Below are 18,419 nucleotides of genomic sequence, written 5' to 3'. Positions count from 1 at the left end.
TCGGCTTTCCCCACACCCTCGTATTTTGAACAAATTTCGTCCAATTTCTTGCCACTTTCGCATCTTTGGGCCAGTGGTGCAACTTGAATCCCTCCCTGTTAGTGTTGTTACACCCTCCGACAACACACTGACGAGGCATGATGTCTCCAAGGTTCCAGAAAATAGTCGAAAAAACGGAAAATAACAGAGCTGAGACGCGGTGTTTGTAATGTGTTTGAGAAAATGGCGGCTTTATTACCTAGGTGACGTCACGTTCTGACGTCATCGCTCCGAGAGCGATAAATAGAAAGGCGTTTAATTCGCCAAAATTCACCCATATAGAGTTCGGAAAACGGTTAAAAAAATATATGGTCTTTTTTCTGCAACATCAAGCTATATATTGACGCTTACATAGGTTTGGTGATAATGTTCCCCTTTAATCTTAGTTTCAGCCACACTAAACCATTGTTTAAGGTCCCCCTCCTTGGATAATTTTATACACGGGTAAGTGTGCCTTCTATTTCTTGAATCTCCGGCTCTTCGCTTTGTATAGACTCATTGATAGTTTACAAAGCAAGTTCGGAGAGGAAGTGACGCCAGAAAGACCGCGCCCCTCACAGGAAATGACGTCAGAAAGAACGCGCCACAGCCAGCTTCATGTTAAAGCGGTTTTGTAACTCGGAGCTAACCAATGGAAATACAGAGGCGAGTCATCCAGAGATGCCCGTGTTTCTCCTTTCGTCTGTAAAGACGCTTGTGGAAATCACACATGAATACTTAAGAGAAAGCCATTGCAGCTATTTCGGATACAACACTTCTTAGACTGCAAGATAACTTTCGGATGTCCAGGTCAGCTGTGATTCTACTTAACGAAAAACTTTGTCCATTCGTCGAAGGAGAGACAACGAGAATGCGGGCTCCCGTGGATGTGATAAAAAAGGTAGCGTGTGCTTTGTATTACCTGGCCGTCGAGGGAAGACTACGGAAAATGGCGAATGGTTCTGGACTGGCCAAAGCAGACTGTATCAGTTTTTGTCCGCAATGAATGTGGCGGACTCAACGTCTTGATCCAGATAATATAAAGTCACCAAAAACAAATGAACAATAAAGGTGAAGGCAAAGGAGTGAGGACTGTCCTGACCAGATATCTAGATCCCTAGATTGATTGATGTAAAATGTCCTTTATCACGTTGTTTACTTTCACATGTCCATTAAACAGTTGATTATTTTATGATGGCTCAGGTGTGATTCACTACCATAGGGCCCCACAGCACACTGGATTCCAGTTAATTGAAATACCACAACACTGGATATTGTTCAGATAAGTTAAATTTCATTTAAGAACTTGCAGACAAAGCAACACTGGAGGTGACTGGTTGCGTTGCGCCAGTGGACGGAGACGGGAGGGGGTCTTAAACGACCATTGTGTGTATGTGGACAAGGATAAGGTTAGATGGGATTTACCCTGGATGACCTTCGCCGGGTTAGTGTAGAAGGGGCCTAATGCTGAGAACACTGGTTCTTAAATTTAAAATAGTATGTTTACAGAAGTTAAGAGCCCAGTGTTCTATTTTGTGTCCTCTTCTGCTGATGTTTAATAGCTGTGTTGAGTTCAGTTGTGTTAGAGGAAATAATGAAAGAACAGATATACTTAAGTGTTTATGGTCTAAGAAAAAAATAAGAATCCAAGTGCAGATCAGTAAAAAAATCTCTATTTAATAACCAAAAATCACTGGAGAAAATAACTCAGTTGTAACAAAAAATCAGCTCCAAGAAAACCGGGTCAGAAGTGTATCCTCCGCCTGAGGAAATACAAAAAAACAGGAATCACAAAGGGTTCAGGGCAAAGGTCGGCGTAAGTGAGCTCAGGCTGGATTGTACCGCAGGGGACGGACAAACTGGCACTGGCTGGGTGGAGATCCAGGGTTTAAACCAGGTGGTTGATTAAACGCAGGTGGGTTCGGATGACTGGCAGCACACCTGCAACTGATGACCGGGGAGGGGACTTACAGACACAAGAGGAGAAAAAGGCACGAGAACCGTCCTCATGACATAAAATGTCTTTAAGATAAATTCACATTTCCAGCATCTTTGCAACGTTGGAAACCCACAAGGGCATGCAAGCTTTTAAAAAAATAATAAAATAATAATACTACAAAGTGTTAAAAGATTAGGAACATACCCATGACAGGCAGACACTAAAGATAAGGAAAAAAAGGGTAGGGTGTGAGACTATATACTATCTTATTTTCCGGACCATAGGGTGCACCGGATTATAATGCTCACTGCCGGTGAATGGTCTATTATTGATCTTTTTTCATATATTAGGCAGACCGGATTATAGGACGCATTAAAGGAGTCATATTATTATATTTTTTTTTTCTAAATGGAAAACACTTCCTTGTGGTCTACATAACATGTAAGAGTGGTTCTTTTGTGCAATGGTACAGTGGGGAAGGAGACAGCACTGAGACAGGGACTTCACTTAGCCTTAGACGTGTCTATTAATACAAGAGTATGAAGTGTGCAGCTAACCAAAATATATAGTGTGCTAAGTGATGTGCTGCAAGTAACTTGAGAGTAATACCCGCAGGTGTGGAAGGTGTGTGTAGTGCAGAATGCGGAAGTCCAGAGAGGGCAAGATAGGCTCGGAAGGTCGAGATCCGGGAAGGCAACAAGAAAGGGAGTTGAGACACACAGCTCGAATCCAGGAGACGACACAGGACAAGACACAATGAGCACAGAGAACGGGAAGTACAGAGAGCGAGTGGGCACAGGGAAAATGAAGCTAGAGACGTGTGGTAGCTACGTTCTGGCACTGGAACGCAGGACGCGCTAGTCTAAATAGTGAGCGACGTACTCATCAGTGTCAGGTGTGTTGATTTCTGAGTGAGCGCAGTCTTGCAGGGGCGCGGCAGGAGAAGAATGCCCGTGGGCGTGTACAGATGTGATCTCATATGAGAAGCGGCGGGTGCCTGAGCCGTAACGGATTGTGAACGTCAGGTAAAATTCCCCCAAAAAGTGCAGTTCCCCTTTCAGTGATCAGTGTTTTATTTTATCAATCAAATGATTATTTATATAGCCCTAAATCACTAGTGTCTCAAAGGGCTGTACAAACCACAACGACATCCTCGGTAGAGCCCACATAAGGGCAAGGAAAACTCACACCCAGTGGGACTCACACCCAGTGGGACTCACAGCCAGTGGGACGTCGGTGACAATGATGACTATGAGAAACCTTGGAGAGGACCGCATATGTGGGCAACCCCCCGTCCCCGTCCCCCCCTCTAGGGGAACCGAAAGTAATGGATGTCGAGCGGGTCTAATATGATACTGTAAAAGTTCAATCCATAGTGGAGAGTTCAGTCCGAAGTGGATCCAACACAGCAGAGTAGAGATGCGCGGTTTGCGGTCTCATCCGCGGAGTCCGCGGATAAACCGAGGGTCAGGCAGGTGACATGACGAAAAAATAGATTTTAATTAGATCCGGGCGGGTGGCAGTTGAACCATTCGGAAATATTTGATATACATGGTTCTGGGACCGGTATCCTTTACCATTCAAAGAGCCATTTAGGACCCGTGTCACAAAGCGAAGAAGACAATAGGAGACGCAAACATTCTCTAAAATGACTGCCGGCAGTCACCCAGTTAATAAGTATTAGGGCGTGCTATGAAGCCATTGGCTTTGTCGCCTTCTACAACATGTACGATCTGCTTGTCAGTCCAGCAACATGTTGTGTGTAGCTTCCGCAGATACACGCACACGACTGCAAGGCATACTGGGTGACACAGAGTAGACTAATGGTTGTGATATAAACAATTTTAACACTCTTAGTAATATGTGCCACGCTGTGAAGCCACACCAAACAAGAATGACGAACACATTTCGGGAGAACATCCTCCAAGTAACACAACATAAACGCAACACAACAAATACCCAGAATCCTTTGCATCCATTACATAACCTGACTATTTTATACACCTCGCTAGCAGCACCTCGCTAGCAGCTGGCTCCACAGTGGAGCGAGCAGGAAACCACCACAAGCGGAGGCGGATCAGCACCGCAGGTATGTCCCCAAACGATACACAGGCGAGCGGTCCATCCTGGGTCCCGACTCAGGACAGCCAGCACCTCATCCATGGCCACCGGACCGGACCCCCTCCAGTGGGACAGAGGAGAAAGAGAAAAGAAAGGCAATTATTCAAACACAGTGTTGATGTTCTAACTGCGGTGTAGTGTTATAGTGTACAAGAAAACTAAATATATTTGTTAAATAAAACCTCTGTCCTGTTTTTGATGAATACTTGGGCCTACTACGCGACTGTATTTCAAGGTTGGTCTTCATGGTGGGGCTTAGAAAGCCAAGTTTTTTTCTGAGGTGAAAAGTTTGAGAACCACTGCTCTTAGCAAAATCGTGCAATAGCACTCCCGCTGTGAACAAGACGCGCTACCTCAGCTGAACGTGTCCGACCTCTGTTGAATGCCCGGGAAAGGACAACCGTCAAATTAAATGACATGGGGTGTGTTTTATTTCTGTGTGCTATGTGTTTTGGTCTGAGGCTGCGGCACAGGTAATTGAAAGGCATTGCCGGGTGTAGCGTATGCACTCAGACACGCGATGAGGCCACTTTTACTGCTCAGCATGGCCTGCAGGGATGACGGGACTGGAAGGGGCTGCGAGCCATGATAGAAATGTAGATTAACTGGGACCAACCATCACACTTAGGAAATGGAAATGCATGACCATTCGTAGTTGACACCCTTAACAACAGTTAACAATTTAATTCCAGCAGTTTTTGGACGTTTACAGTACACAATCACTTAAAGGGGAATATTATCACCAGACCTATGTAAGCGTCAATATATACCTTGATGGTACAGAAAAAAGACCATATATTTTTTTAACCAATTTCCAAACTCTAAATGGGTGAATTTTGGCAAATTAAACACCTTTCTGTTTATCTCTCTTTTTGCGATGACGTCAGAACGTGACGTCCCCGAGGTAATACATCCGCCATTTTCATTTTCAACACATTACAAACACCGGGTCTCAGCTATGTTATTTTCTGTTTTTTTCGACTATTTTTTGTAACTTTGGAGACATCATGCCTCGTCGGTGTGTTGTCAGAGGGTGTAACAACACTAACAGGGAGGGATTCAAGTTGCACCACTGGCCCGAAGATGCGAAAGTGTCTGCCGCCAGACCCCCATTGAATGTGCCAGAGTGTCTCCACATTTTACCGGCGATGACAGACATGGCACAGAGATGTATGGATAACCTGCAGATGCATTTGCAACGATAAATTCAACGAAATCACAAAGGTGAGTTTTGTTGATGTTGACTTATGTGCTAATCAGACATATTTGGTTGCGGTGTGACTGCCAGCTAATCGATGCTAACATGCTACACTAATCAATGCTAACATGCTATTTACCGTCGGTGCTAAAGCAGACATGGCACAGAGATGTATGGATAACCTGCAGATGCATTTGCAACTATAAAGTCAACAAATTCACAAAGGTGAGTTTTGTTGATGTTGACTGCCAGCTAATCGATGCTAACATGCTATGCTAATCGATGCTAACATGCTATGCTAATCGATGCTAACATGCTATTTACCGGCGATGCTAAAGCAGACATGGCACAGGGATGTATGGATAACTTGCAGATGCATTTGCAATTATATTACATTTCCTTCCACCCACATTTAATGCGAAAAAAACACTTACCAATCGAAGGATTTAAGTTGCTCCAGTGTCACAAGACGCGAAAGTCCTGATCGTTTTACCGGCAATGCTAACGCAGCTATTAGGCCATGCTATGACTATGAATAGCGTCAGTAGCTAGTCGCTCAATAGCTAGTCACTCAATAGCTTCAATTTCTTCTTCAATACTTTCATACTCCAACCATCCGTTTCAATACATGCGTAATCTGTTTAATCGCTTAAGCCGCTGAAATCCGAGTCTGAGTCCGAGCTAATGTCGCTATATCTTGCTGTGGTATTCGCCGTTGTTTGTTTACATTGGCAGCCCTGTATGACGTCACAGGGAAATGGATAGTCGCATTGTAAATAACGAAAATCAAGCACTTTAAAGCTTTTTTAGGGATATTCGGGGACCGGTAACATTTAAAAAAAAAATACAACAAGCCACTGGGAACAGATTTTTAATGTTTTTAACCCTTTTGAAATCGTGATAATGTTCCCCTTTAAGAATATTATTTTTCTTATGCCGTAAATGGGGAGGGAGCGTGAATACTCTGTTCCTCATGTAATAAGCATATAATTAAACCCCTCTGACAATTACATCATGCATTATCAGCCTAAACCAGATCCATTACTCCTCTTCGATCAATGGCCCATCCGCAATAGGCCTCCTACTCTGACCACACCAGGGACCAGGCTCCTACGCTATATGCAGCAGCAGTAAGTGCTGTTAGTGACATCCAACACCCAGGCCAAGGAAAGGAGAGGGCGAGATACTTAACGCTAGGTATGGAAGCAAAAGAGGAAGTGGGACTTGGCGCTGGGGAGTGAGGAGGCGGCCGACAATGGTGAGTCATACTTGGAGCCTGCAGCGTCACAGATTGTCATCTCTAATAATATATATTTTTTTGAATCCTCAATAAGTTGGCCGACGTTGCACGCAGGCTGGTGTGGTGGAGAGTTGCATAAGTGTGAACCTCAGTTCAATGGACCAAAACCCTGAGATAGCTAGGTTGTGAGTTCAAACCCCGACTGAGTCATACTCGAGACTATAAAAATGAGATCCATTACCTTCCTGCTTGGCACTCAGCATTAAAGGCCTACTGCAGGGGTCGGCAACCCGCGGCTTCGTAGCCGCATGCGGCTCTTTGGCAACTCTGATGTGGCTCAGCTGCACAATCGCCGACCCCCCAGATTGTTGCCTCTACCGGACATCACCCGGAGTCAACGTTCTCCAATTTTCACTCGGACTACAATGTTAAGGGCGTACCGTGATGATATTACTCTTAACGTCCTCTTGAACGTCATCGCACCCGCCATTCACGGAATTCTATTTGCGTGCCGACCGGACACAGGCATTTCGATGCTTCTATCGGCAAATGTATGAGATTGCAAGGCATACTGGGTGACACAGAGTACACTGACGGTTGTGATATATACAACTTTAACACTCCTACTAATATGCGCCACATTGTGAACCCACACAAAAAAAGAATGCCAAACACATTTCGGGAGAAAATCCTCACAGTAACACAACATAAACGCAACACAACAAATACCCAGAATCCTTTGCATCCATGATAATTCCTGACTATGTTATACACCCCGCGAGCACCAAACCAAACCCCTCAAACCCCCTGCGTGGTTGAGGTGGGCGGTGTTTGGTGCTCGCGGGGTGTATAACATAATCAGGAAGTGTCATGGATAGCAGGTCCATTCTATGTGTCATACTTGATCATTTCGCGATATTGCCATATTTTTGCTAAAATTATTTAGTAGAGAACATCGATGATAAAGTTCGCAACTTTTGGTCGCTAATAAAAAAGCCTTGCCTGTACCGGAAGTTGCAGACGATGTGCGCGTGACGTCACGGGTTGTGGAGCTCCTCTCATCCTCACATTGTTTGTAATCATGGCCACCAGCAGCAAGAGCGATTCGGACCAAGAAAGCGACGATTTCCCCATTAATTTAAGCCAGGATGAAAGATTCGTGGATGAGGATAGTGACAGTGAAGGACTAGGAAAAAAAAAAAAAAAGGCGAGGGCAGTGGGAGCGATTCAGATGTTATTAGACACATTTACTAGGATGATTCTGGAAAATCCCTTATCTGCTTATTGTGTTGCTAGTGTTTTAGTGAGATTATATGGTACCTGAAAGTCGGAGGGGTGTGGCCATGGGTGTGGTGAGCGCCAGTGTCTCCGGTGGGAAGAGGCAAGAGAGTCCGCAGCTGCAGGAGGACGCAAGCTCCGTTCATTTATACGGTAAAAAACGACTTATTACCACAATTTTCTCACCGAAACCTGCCGGTTGACATGTGGTCGGCAACCATGTTCGCTTGACCGCTCTGTTCCATAGTAAAGCTTCACCTTCGGGAATGTAAACAAGGAAACACCGACTGTGTTTTTGTTGCTAAAAGCAACTGCAATACACCACTTCCCACCTACATCTTTCTTCTTTGACTTCTCCATTATTAATTGAACAAATTGCAAAATATTCATCAACACAGATGTCCAGAATACTGTGTAATTATGCGATTAAAGCAGACTACTTATAGCTGGGATCGGGCTGGAAAATAATGTCTGCTACAATGCATGTGTCATCATACGCGTCATCGTACCGGCGTTTTCAACAGGATACTTCGCGCGAAATATAAAATTGCAATTTAGTAAACCAAAAAGGCCGTATTGGCATGTGTTGCAATGTTAATATTTCATCATTGATATATAAACCATCAGACTGTGTGGTCGGTAGTAGTGGGTTTCTGTAGTTCTTTAAGGATTGGAATTGGGGGTTAAATCACAAAAAATAATTCCCGGGCGTGGCCACCGTTGCTGCCCACGGCTCCCCTCACCGCCAAGGGGTGATCAAGGGTGATGGGTCAAATGCAGAGAATCATTTCGCCACACATTGTTTGTGTGACAATCGGTGGTACTTTAATTTTAATCATGTCTGGTAGTTATCGCTGTTCTGCTAAAGTCCTGTAAGTGTCCATAGTGCATGTTTCAAACTGTCATTATTTCATATGACAGGTTGGAAATTATTCATACTTTCCTGTGTTTTGCATCATTTTCCTTATGTGTTTTATTTTTTTCACTCCTTCCCCTATAATTCGAGCACTGTTTGCCCCACCTGTTTCCGGATTGTCAGTTAAGAGGGTTATGTATCCAAACATACTGTATAGCCATCTCAATGCTTTCTGAGCCTTGCTGTCTTTTGCACACTTTCCTGCTGCCCTGTTTTTGTGAAAATCTTTTCTAAAATGTGAAGTGTTTTAGTTCTTGTCTTGCGCTCCTATTTTTGGTGAATTTTTCCTTTTTTGTTGGTATTTTCCTGTAGCAGTTTCATGTCTTCCTATGAGCGCTAAACCACGCACCTGCTTTGTTTTAGCGATCAAGACTATTTAAGTTGTGTGGACGCTATCCTTCTTTGTGGGGACTTTGTTGATTGTCATGTCATGTACGGATGTTCTTTGTAGACGACGTCTCTGCTTCACACGCTGTAAGTTTTTGCTCTCGTCCAGAATTCTGTTTTATTTTATTTTTCAATTTTAGTTTCGTTTTGCATAACCATCCCTAAGCTTCAATGCATTTTCTTAGGGGCACTAGGCCTTTGGTTTATTTTGACTTATTTTTACTTTTACCGCCTCTTTTGTTCAAACTAATGAAAAAAAACAAAAAAAACAGCTGATAATAAATGCTTAACAAGAGATGAGTTTGGACTAGGATTGTACGGTATACCGGTAATAATATAGTTCCACGATACTAACTAATCATTTTCGGTACGATACCGTCTCTGAAACTTACCGGTCCTGCACCCCCCGCGCCTGCGTCGAAGTCAAGTGGTGTTATTGCTGGTTTACAAGCAGACGAGCATGTTTGGCGGCACACAATCACAGAGTAACAAGCAGACACAGTGTTTGGACAGAAAAGGATACATTTTGGCTTACAAACTAACAATAAAGGTGAAGTTACATCACTGAAACACTCAATTTGAATTTTGTTTTGCATAACCATCCCTAAGCTTCAATGCCTTTTCTTAGGGGCACTGGCCTTTGGTTTATTTTTACTTATTTTTAACTCTACCGCCTCTTTTTTTCAAATTAATGAAAAAAAAACAAAAAAAACAGCTGATAATAAATGTTTAACAAGAGATGGGTTTGGACTAGGATTGTACGGTATACCGGTATTAATATAGTACCGTGATACTAATTAATCATTTTCGGTACGATACCGTCTCTGAAACGTACCAGGCCTGCAACCCCCGCGCCTGCATCGAAGTCAATTGTGTTATTGCTGTTTTACGAGCAGACGAGCATGTTCGGCGGCACACAATCACAGAGTACTTACAAGCAGACACAGCGTTTGGACAAAAAATTATTAATTTTGGCAATACGAAGTTCCTGCAGTCCTGGGTTCAAATCCAGGCTCGGGGTCTTTCTGTGTGGAGTTTGCATGTTCTCCCCGTGAATGCGTGGGTTCCCTCCGGGTATTCCGGCTTCCTCCCACTTCCAAAAACATGCACCTGGGGATAGGTTGATTGGCAACACTAAATTGGCCCTAGTGTGTGAATGTGAGTGTGAATGTTGTCTATCTGTGTTTGCCCTGCGATGAGATGGCGACTTGTCCAGGGTGTACCCCGCCTTCCGCCCGATTGTAGCTGAGATAGGCGCCAGCGCCCCCCGCGACCCCGAAAGGGAATAAGCGGTAGAAAATGGATGGATGGATGGCTTACAAACTAACGATAAAGGTGAAGTTACAACACTGAAACACTCAATTTAATTTTCGTTTTGCATAACCATCCCTAAGCTTCAATGCCTTTTCTTAGGGGCATTCGTCTTCGATTTGTATTTTGGTTTAAGCATTAATAGCTTTTTACCTGTAATGCTGCCTCCCGCTGTCATCTGCATATTGTGATCACAACAAACATCTACATTTACGACATTAGCTACTTGCTACCACCAATAATATGGAAGAGTATAACATGGAGGGGAGGGGGCGTGGTCCACACGTGTGCAGCTGACAGGTGAGTGGATACCTCAGCTGAAACGAGTTATCTAATCACCCGTCTCTTTATTAGCAGCGTCGGAAACCATGAGAGGGAGACTGGCAGAAGCCAAGGGAGACGCGAGAGAGAAGAGAGGAAAAGGACAAGAGACAATTGCTGAAAAGCACCGAAAGACTAAAATAAAGACTTCTGTAAAACTGTACCCGAGGGTGTGTGGCTGTGGTCCATTGGTCCGAAAAGAACCCGACACCAAGACGTTCACACACGGTTACTCTGTCGAGCTTTTGACAACACAGACACTCAACAACGGCACATTATTTGCGGATTATAATTACTGGTTTGCAAAACATATTTTTAAACAAAATAGGTGAAATTACATAATCTCCCACTGCACACCAGACCATATCTCACGGTACACTAGCACGGCAGTGTGGTTAAAAAACACTGCACTAGGAGGTGCTTGTGGCCGGACAGTGGCCCCCAGCCTTATGGTCAAGAAGCCCCGGTCCAGTTTGCTTCAACTGTACAACATGACATACATCCATGAATTGATTAACGTGGAACCCGACTTAAACAAGTTGAAAAACTTATTTGGGTCTTACCATTTAGTGGTCAATATGTACTGTACTAGTGGTTCTCAAATAGGGGTACGCGTACCCCTGGGGGTACTTGAAGGTATGCCAAGGGGTACGAGAGGTTTTTTTTTAAATATTCTAAAAATAGCAACAATTCAAAAATATTTTATAAATATATTTATTGAATAATACTTCGACAAAATATGAATGTAAGTTCATAAACTGCGAAAAGAAATACAACAATGCAATATTCAATGGTGACAGCTAAATGGATCTCTATTAAAATCCCCAAAGAGGGCACTTTAAGTTGATGATTACTATATGTAGAAATCTTTATTTATAATTGAATCACTTTTTTTATTTTTCAACAAGTTTCTAGTTATTTTTATATCTTTTTTTTCGAAATAGCTCAAGAAAGACCACTACCAATGAGCAATATTTTGCACTGTTATACAATTGAATAAATCAGAAACTGATGACATAGTGCTGTATTTTACTTCTTTATCCTTTTTTCAACCAAAAATGCTTTGCTCTGATTAGGGGGTACTTGAATTAAAAAAAAATTTCACAGGGGGTACATCACTGAAAAAATGTTGAGAACCACCGCTTTAGGGGGTGCTTGTGGCCGGATAATGCCCCCCCCCCCCAGCCCTATGGTTAAAAGGAGCCCCGGTCTAGTTTGGTTCAACTGTACAACATCACAGTCAAAATACATCCATGAATTGATTAACGTGGACCCCGACTTAAAAAAGTTGAAAAAACTATTTGGGTGTTACCATTTAGTGGTCAAGTGTATGGAATATGTGCTGTATTGTGCAATCTACTAATAAAAGTTTCAATCAATCAATCAAACCCTTAGGTGGGAGTGCCCCATCACTCCTCGCACCACTTGTACACTGTACAATCCATCCATCCATCCATTTTCTACCGCTTATTCCCTTTGGCGTGGCGGGGGGTTCTGCTGCCTATCTCAGCTCTCCCGTCCAAAGGCAAAACCCAGTAACTCAATGTTGGTCAAAACTGAGCTGATAATAATTTTGGAGTTCCTAGGTGATATGCTTTACATTAGTGTATGCGATAATTTGTTCCGTAAGTAAGCTGTTACGCGCATGGCAGGACCTAGCAACTACCACATAACCGCGTAGATACAACAGGAAAACCTAGTATCTCAAGGAACCAATCAAAGCTTCTTCGTCAGTCGCCTTATTGTCTTTAATGAGACATTTGCACGAATGGGGGTCGACGGTCAACCTGATTATGTGATATTATGGCACGAGGGGATATTTGGAAGATTGGCCCAGGACGTTGCAAGCACCTTCATTAAATGTATTGTTCTTGATTCTTCCCCTTGCATACTCTTTTGGGCAGATAACTGTGGAGGTCAAAATAAAAACTGGACGCTGTACACGGCTCTTGCCCAATGTGCAAACGCAGAATGGGGCCCACCCGAGATTGTGATAACATATCTGGAGAAAGGGCACACGTTCATGAGAGCAGATTCAATCCATGGCTCAATCGGCAAGAAAATGAAAGCTCAAGAAAACATCTATACGTTTGATGACTTTGTAGATCTTTGTAAGGCAGCGTCAAGATAGATTGGTTTTCCTTTGTTTTGTCAAAATCAGCTAGAAGTGAGTTACTAGGTTTTGCCTTTGGACGGGAGAGCTACAATCGGGCAGAAGGCGGTGTACACCCTGGACGATTCGCCACCTCATCGCAGGGCCACTGTACAATCACCAACAATATTTAGCTGGACTCAAGCATGAAAGCGGCTCAGTTTTTGCACGGCGTCGGATGAAACGGAAACTAATTAGGTTGTTGCCGTCAAAATCCGGCAGAGTCAAGTAAAACTCCGATAAATCATTAAGACCTGTCTCCCAGTCCATGCTTTTATTGGCAGGAAGAAGCATATGCATGCCATCTGCCAATGTGGTGTGAGAAGCGGTATGAGATTATCATTTTTCTGCCAAATCCCCCTCAGCCTGTCAGAGAGGTCTGAGCGCGGCGACCACAGGCCCTGCAAATAGATTAAATCAGCCCCAACCTTTTTCTGGCTCCATCTGCTTTCCCCTCGTTCTCACCGGCCGCCTCTCACCCTGCCCTCTATTCATCTATTCCCCTACTCATCCATCCATTTCACTTTTTTTTTTTTTTTTCACCCTTCTGTTCCGGCTCCTGCACCTTTTCACCAAAAATTATTACATTACACATCCAGGGAACATCCATTAGCTTGGAACATATTTGGTCGCCCTCTCTCCCACCTCTCTTTTTCTTTCCTTTTTTTTATTTTTTATTTTTTGCAGGAATTGGCAGAGGCGATGTTATTTCTGATTATACAGTTGTTAAAGCTCATTCGGGGCGAACAGCGGGACATCGGAAGCGGCGGACCCTTCACAGGGGGAGAGGAGTAGGTGTTGATGGAGTTTCTGAACAGGTGAGAAATGGAGTGAAGCTGTGAAGTGCGGAGACCTGATCAGACGGGAGAGATTGGAGAGGGTGTCGTTAACGTGGGAGGGAGGCTTGTGGAGCAGGAGATTTGAATACAAAACACTCTTCCCGCCTCTTTTGTTCAAATTAATGAAAAAAAAAACGGAAAAAAAATAGGTGAGAATAAATGCATAATGAGAGATGGGTTTGGACTAGAGTTGTATGTGTAACGTGGACCCCGACTTAAACAAGTTGAAAAACTTTTTCGGGTGTTACCATTTAGTGGTCAATTGTATTGAATATGTACTGAACTGTGCAATCTACAAATAAAAGTTTAAATCAATCAATGTATGGTATACTAGTATTAGTCTAGTACTGCGCAGTGACGTGCTGTCAGGGGAGGCAAGTGAAGCAGTGCCTCACCTGCCATGATATGTTCCAAAACAAAGTAAATAAAATAAGTTTTAATATTTTTCTTTTGGTTCATGCTTTCTATGTGATTTTGGTGTGGTTCCTGTATATGTTGATAAATTTCATGGTCAAAATCGCGGAAATTCCATGTTTCCTGATCAAAACGATGCAGCAGACGAGAAGTGAGGCAGACACAGGCGGTGCCTCCACGGCTACACACAGTGTGTAGTGGGCGTGTGCGTGCGAGAGGGCGCATGCTTGTTACCACGGGGAAAAGGCAGGCTATGAGGCAGCAAGTACCTCTGCCTCAATGTTGGGGGCAATACATGGTCAACTTGCAGTTCAATGCCTCAGCTCACACTGGGAGAAGTGGGGGCTCTCAAGCGAGCAGACACAGGTCTCTCCATGAGAAGCCAGCCCTTTTTTCTTTTATTTATTTTTTTAACTGTATTTATAACAAACATGGCATTTTTATTAGAGTTAGCCAGCGTTTGTGGGTGTTTTTTGTCAGATGCAAAAATATTGTTTAATATTTTTTAATACAATTAAATTAAAAGAATGTGTCTGCCAATATGGAGGATTATATACTGTATCTAAGATTAAATAATTCTCTAAACTTGACTTTAAGACAAAATGAATGTGGTCATACAAAGTATGTTTTCATGGAGGATAGCTACTGCTGCTTCAGATACAAATACAGAAAGGTAATATACACTCACAATACTTGATTTTTTTTTTGTTAAAAGCAAATGGGACCAAAAGTATTTAATAACAACTTTATCAAATACTTTTTGGACTCATTTATCATATCATAATATCATTATGATAAAAATTTTATGAAAGCAAATAACTCCCTTTTTTTCCCTGTAACTCTAATGTGCAACCTAAATCAATAATGACTAGAGCTGAACATATGAAATTAAGTAAAAACAAAAAATAGAAGAAAATAAAAAAAAGTATCTATGCCTCACCTGGTGTTTAGTTCACCACACATCACTGGTACTGCGATACTAACGAACCAATTTCGGTGAGATAACGTCTGAAACGTACCGGTCCCGCATCAAAGTCAGGTCGAGTCATTGCTGGTTTACGAGCAGACGAGAATGTTCGGCAGCGCACAATCACAGAGTACTTACAAGCAGACAGAGTGTGTAGAGAGAAAAGGAAGAACCGACACATTTCGGGTAAAAAATACTGATAAAGGTGAAGTTATAACACTGAAACGCCCTCAGGAAGAGGTGCTTCAAGACATGGCTAGCTAGCTAGCGGCTAACGTCCAACCCCAGTCGGCAATGTTTTAGCTACTTCTAAATCACTAATCCTGGTCTCCATGGTGACAAATAAAGTAATTTTCTTACAAGTATCATCCCTACAGGACGAAAGATAGCTAAACATGCTTCACTACACACCGTAGCTCACCGGAATCAAAATGTAAACAAACACCTATACATGACATTCACTGTAATGATACCAAGTACAGGACTGTATGAGTCGATACTAGTATTATTATATCGATGTTTTTTGGCATCACATCTTCTTTCTTTTTAAAAAAAAATATAATATGTTTATAAACTCAAGAAATATGTCCCTGGACAGATGAGGACTTTGAACATGACCAATGTATGATCCTGTAACTACTTGGTATCGGATTGATACCCACATTTGTGGTGTCATCCCAAGCTAATGTAAAGCATCAATCAACAGAAAAATAAGTGATTATTACATTTTAACAGAAATGTAGCTAGAACATGTTAAAAGAGAAAGTAAGCAGATATTAACAGTAAATGAACAAGTAGATTAATAATGCATTTTCTAACTCTTGTCCTTAATAATGTTCACAAAATTATGAAATGATAAATGACACAATATGTTACTGCATATGTCAGAAGACAAAATTAGGAGCCTTTCTTTGCTTACTTTACTAATGAAAGACAATTTTTCTTGCATGTTCACTATTTTATTTAATGACTTACTGTAACTGCAATAAGAAACATATGTTTAAAGGCCTACTGAAACCCACTACTACTGACCACGCAGTCTGATAGTTTATATATCAATGATGAAATATTAACATTGCAACACCTGCCAATACGGCCGGTTTAGTTTACTAAATTACAATTTTTAATTTCCCGCGGAGTTTCTTGTTGAAAACGTCGTGGAATGATGAGGCGTATAATGACGCGTGCGCGTGATGTCTCAAGTTGGAGGGGACATATTAGCCCAGCACCACTAGCGGCTAAGAGTCGTCTCTTTTCATTGCGCAATTACACAGTATTCTGGACAACCGGTGTTGCTGATTTTTTTGCAATTTGTTCAATTAATAATGGATAAGTCAAAGTAGAAAAATGGAGGTGGGAAGCTTTAGCCTTTAGCCACACAAACACACGGTGATTACTTGATTAAGATTCCCGGAGGTGGAGCTTTACTATGGATCAGAGCAGTCAAGCGAACATGGATCCCGACCACTTGTCAACCGGCAGGTTTCGGTGAGAAAATTGTGGTAAAAAGTAGCCTCTTACCGGAGATCAGCAGAACTTCTCTCCCATCCAAAGGCAAAACCCAGTAACTCAATTTCGGTCAAAACTGAGCTGATAATTATTTTGGAGTTCCTAGGTGATATGCTTTACATTAGTGTATGCGATATTGTAATTTGTTCTGTAAGTAAGCTGTTACGCGCATGGCAGGACCTAGCAACTACCACATAACCGCGTAGATACAACAGAAAAACCTAGTATCTCAAAGGACCAATCGGAGCTTCTTTGTCAGTCGCCTTATTGTCTTTAATGAGACATTTGCACGAATGTGGGTCGACGGTCAACCTGATTATGTGATATTATGGCATGAGGGGATATTTAGAAGATTGGCCTAGGACGTTGCAAGCACCTTCATTAAATGTATTGTTCTTGATTCTTACCCTTGCATACTCTTTTGGGCAGATGAACTGTGGAGGTCAAAATAAAAACTGGACGCTGTACACGGCTCTTGCCCAATGTGCAAACGCAAAATGGGGCCCACCCGAGATTGTGATAAAATATCTGGAGAAAGGGCACACGTTCATGAGAGCAGATTCAATCCATGGCTCGATCGGCAAGAAAATGAAAGCTCAAGAAAACATCTATACGTTTGATGACTTTGTAAATCTTTGTAAGACAGCATCAAGATAGATTGGTTTTCCTTTGTTTTCTCAAAATCAGCAAGAAGTGAGTTACTAGGTTTAGCCTTTGGATGGGAGTTCTGTCATTCTGCTGCTGCCGTGACTAATTCCCTCAGAGACTGGCGACAAGACACCTGTGGACACACCCCTCCGACTATCAGGTCCTAAAACACTAGCAACACAATAGAAAGATAAGGATTTCCCAAAATTATCCTAGTAAATGTGTCTAAAAACATCTGAATCGCTCACAATGCAATCGGCTTTTTTTTTTACTTCATTTTTATTTTGTATTTTTTTCTAGTCCTTTGCTATCAATATCCTCAGCCACAAATCTTTCATTCTCGCTCTAATTAATGTGGAAATTGTCGTTTTCTCGGTCCGAATAGCTCATTTTGTTGGAGGCTCCCATTATAAACAATGTGAGGACGTGAGAACCCCTCACCCTTGTGACATCATCGTCTGCGACTTCCGGTAAAGGCAAGGCTTTTTTATTAGCGACCAAAAGTTGCGAACTTTATTGTCGATGTTCTCTACTAAATCCTTTCAGCAAAAATATGGCAATATCGCGAAATGATCAAGTATGACACATAGAATGGGCCTGCTATTCCCGTTTAAAGAAGAAGATCTAATTTCAGTAGGCCTTTAATGTACCCTAATATTTTTTTTTAAATTAAAATAAAGCCAATAATGCGATTTTTTTTGTGGTCCCCTTTATTTAGAAAAAGTACTGAAATAATTTTAGTACCGGTACCAAAAAATTGGTATCATTACAACAGTAGTTGTGCACAACCCCTACAACCCACTCACTATCTAACCGCAACTGGGACGTTGAGTGATTGATGTCCCGGTGTCATGCTGATTGACTTTATGCTTGCATACCCTCCGAGATGAAGGGATGAGGGGGTACGCAGCAGCCAGCACCCCCGGGACGTGCTTCATTTGTCCGGGCCTCTCCCCATGGGTCGGCCCCCGTGTCCACCCACACGCCTCCCAGGTTGCGCAGGCTAAAAGCAGCACATTTCTCAGTGCTAAACTCTGACCCACACAGGAGCACACTTGTTTTGTTGTTGCAGTTTGATGGGGATTTTTTTTCGAGGTCAGCTGGTCTTGAACTCTGCCCCCCCCCCACCCCCCCCCTCTCTCTCTCTCCCTCAGGAGGTCA

The sequence above is a fragment of the Nerophis ophidion genome, linkage group LG03 (assembly GCF_033978795.1).
Source record: "Nerophis ophidion isolate RoL-2023_Sa linkage group LG03, RoL_Noph_v1.0, whole genome shotgun sequence".
In the NCBI taxonomy this organism is placed as follows: Eukaryota; Metazoa; Chordata; class Actinopteri; order Syngnathiformes; family Syngnathidae; genus Nerophis; species Nerophis ophidion.
Note: the sequence above shows the minus strand (reverse complement) of the source record.